Genomic DNA, 3,805 nt, shown 5'->3' on the forward strand with positions numbered 1-3,805 from the left:
CATTTGTTACCTTTTAAAATCTCCTCACTTGTCCTTTGTTTCGCTGTCTCTGAAAACAAAGTTATGACATATTTATCAAACAGGTAAATATATGACTCGGTACCTTTAGCTAGCAGACAGACTTTCTGTTTTAAAAATAAAACATTATATTGCCACAGTGTTAACTCTTTTATATTTTTTATCTGAAAAACAACAACCAAGGGAAGAAATTTACCTCATCTAACTCATATTAAAGGGAGCTTGTACTTTGTAAAACCACAGCTGTGTCAGAAAGGATGACTCACTCCACTACAAACACAAACTGTATCTTTGAGGTCGTGCTATCTCTCCCCATGTGGGCTTTGTTGACTGTGTGTCCTCTCTGGGAGATCAAAATCAGAGCTCCATCAAGTGTGGGGACCCCGATGCCACGTTGGCTCTCCCGGTGATGCAGGAGCAGCTTGGGCTTTTGTTCAGAGCACGTGGGAGTGAAGCTACACGTGAACTGTGGGACTCATGGCAAAGCAAAAATGAACCTACTGGGTTGATAAAACCTTTTTTTCTTCCTCTCTCTCTCTGCTTGTGATGAAAAACCATGATTATAATCCAAGGACTGGTAGGTTATGTATGTCTGTTTCTAACCTCTCCGTGCTTCCTGTTCCTTTTTCAAGTAAAATATTTAATAATATTTAAAATTTTATAAATGCCTGCTCCCAAACAAAATCTATCTGCATTTCAGATATGGAGAAAATGTAATCTCCCATCAGGAGACTGCACTGCTCAGTCTAAACTCAGGGTCCACTTATGTACTTGTTCTGCAGGGTTCAGCTCCTCTGTGGGGTCCACTACTGCAGACTCCGCTTGCTTTATTTCGTTGTTTGCAATATTTAGTTTTGGGACTTTGATGCCCCAAATCTCTGACCACCTCGTAAACACGAGTTTGGCATTTGTGGTTTAAAATAAAAAGCCTTAATACTTAACCATCTGATTGATTGGTACAAAAACTGGCTGAGAAATTCATGTCCTTAATTGTAATAACTCTTAATTTTTCCTTTAATGCCAAAACATCATCAACAGGTCAAAATTCACTTTTTCTAGAACTTATTTTAGGATGAAATTTCTGCCTCCTTGTCTCCTCTATCATCCTGCTCTTGACCTGCAAATCCATGAAGGATGTTTCAAAACCTAAAATACACTTGGATGAGAGAGGAGGCTTGCTATAGTGGCTACACTTGAGGATACAGCAATTTCTGGCACATGTAAATGTTGTCTTTGCTGCCTGTACACAGCCATTAACTGGTGGGAATGAAAGGGCTGAATCTCTTTTGGTTTTTTTTTTTTTTAATGCAGCATGTGTGCTTTACTGTGGTGTTTTTACCTTCACCATATAAAAGAGGCGTGGCACACAGCTGGAATATACAAACTATGGTGGGAAGAGGACTCTTCATAAACTGTAAGTTTTATAGTTTGGTCAGGATTTCTGCCCTTCATGTTTGTTTCTCAAGCCTCTGTCCTTGCAGCATTTCTCTTCCTCGCATCTCTGGAGAAAAACACGAAGATGTACAGGGAGGAAATGAAAGCGAGACGGGAGGATAATCATCTTTCCTTTAGTCCTTGTTGTTATCACCTCCTCTCCTTGTCCTTATCCCCACCACCTACCTGTTTCATAATCAGTTTTTGCAATTAAAGGACTATCTTCAAACCAAATTAAGTGTAAATATATGTGTTTATATTGTGTAAACTTGTAAGAATCTACTAATGCTATCACACATTCTAGTTATGTGTAGAGTGGGCGAAAAAAGGCATTGTGATGAGAAGAACCCAGGAATCTTGACCAAAGTTGTGAGGGTGAATCCATGCACATCAGATCGGGTATTTGGGGCTTGAGGCGCCCATCATGGCCTTTTGTTCATCCCAACCATGCTGTGGTCTTCCACAAGCTATCACAGCTTTCCTTTTGTCACTTTTTTGTGTGTTATTCTTTCAAAGATTTCCCCATTTGAGGGTCTCAAGTTGGCCAGACTCTCAGGTCATTGCTTCATGGTTGGGTAAAGGCTATGCAGTCGAGGTCAGCAATAAAATCCCAGTCTTTCACTAGCCATAACTACATGGGATAAACCAGCTATCAGTGCTGATATGCCAACCAAAGATGTGGTCACTGAATCACAACGCATAAAACGGGAATGAAATTTGTTTCTAATGCACAAAAAGCAGCTGGCCATAAAATGATGGGGCACATTTGCTCATCTTTTGGTCAGACCTGCAATTTTTCCCCCTCAGCCGAGGGGCCCTAGTTTGTATTAGATATGTACTGGAAGAGTGGGAAAATAATGGCTTCAAAGACTCTAAAATACAAGATTGATTTAACTCTTTAGCTCATATATATTTATTGCTCATATTGAGGTTCTATTAATAGTACTGTTAAAAGACAAGAGAGAAAAAAATCAAGGTAATTGACTTTCTTACTAAAAGTCTGAAAATTGGTACAACTGGCACATTTAATACTGGAAAAAGCAACTGACTTAGCACCAAAGACTTGAGGTTGGTAGGAAAAATGGCTTCTATTTTGTTAATATCAATAATAAAGATAAAAAGGTAATAACCACATTATACAAAGACCCCTCTAAAGTTTTATGTTACAGAGTTTTTGGTTTAAATTTAAAGATTTTACAGACAAAGCCAGACCTGTTTCTATTTTAAGTTCAATAAAAAGGCAATTTATTCTGGCCCTCCTGACCTCCCAGAGTACTTCCCCAGGCTCCGGCTGGTGCACCTGTGTCTCATTATCACTCACCTGCTATATTTATGTGCACCTCACAGATTGTTGATCTAGTCATTGTAAACTTGCTCTGGAGGCTTTACCTGAGCAAGTTTACCTTTTGCCAAGCTTTGAATTTACACCCTACCTGCTGTGTCCACCTTTGTCCTACCTTGTCTGTGATTTTTTTTATCCACCTACTGAAACAAGCAACCCTGCATAACAAATATATAACCTGTGCCACTGAAATGAGAAACATGATGAGCTGTTTAGATAATAACTTGCCTGCTTTGGACTTGGGAAAAATTGAAGTAGAACTCTTACGGAAGAAAAGTGGTTTACTAAGTTCTTATAATGCTTCATTGAGAATCCTTGACTTGTAAAACTTCCAACCTGTTGATCTTCCCAGAATTCAGCTGCCTCTAGTCTTTAATGTTGCTGTACATCCAATATCCTGGGTGTTACAGCTGTTGTTTTAGTAAAATGTCCACTGACCCTCCTGTGTTCACAGGTACCACGCACTGATACTTAAATCATTTTAGAAAAGCCTAAAACTGGGAGGGTTGCCAGGACTCACAGTGGAAGGAGACCATCAGGTCATAAATAGCCTTAATTCCTGTCTAGACAGGAGAGCTAATGGATGTTAACACCCTGCATATGCAGACCATCATGTACTGCCAAATGATCAAATAATTATGTGTGAGAAATCCAAGCAGGAAAAGCATACTTCAACTTTACTTAACCTGAGCTTACATATTAGACTGACACATATAATTCCATCTTAGTCTGGATAGTGTGTCCACCAACTCTTTCTCTGACAGTAAATAAGCAAAGGACACGATGTGTTGTGCATCCTGGGAACTCATTAGCATCAGACAACGGGCACAATTCTACCTTTCCTTATCTCTTTGAGCCATGCATTGTTGATTAAAGGAGAGAAATAACCGAGAGGTTGCACACTTTCCTTCATTATCCCTTTCCCCCAGTTGTTGTTTTTTTCCCTCACATGGTGCAATGTGATTAAATACATAGTGGTGCAACCATTTTTTCTTACTTAATTGAGCAGCA

The sequence above is a fragment of the Copadichromis virginalis genome, linkage group LG8 (genome assembly GCF_057382275.1).
Source record: "Copadichromis virginalis isolate Kocher_CV1m ecotype Utaka linkage group LG8, C_Virginalis_male_GT1.1, whole genome shotgun sequence".
NCBI lineage: Eukaryota > Metazoa > Chordata > Actinopteri > Cichliformes > Cichlidae > Copadichromis > Copadichromis virginalis.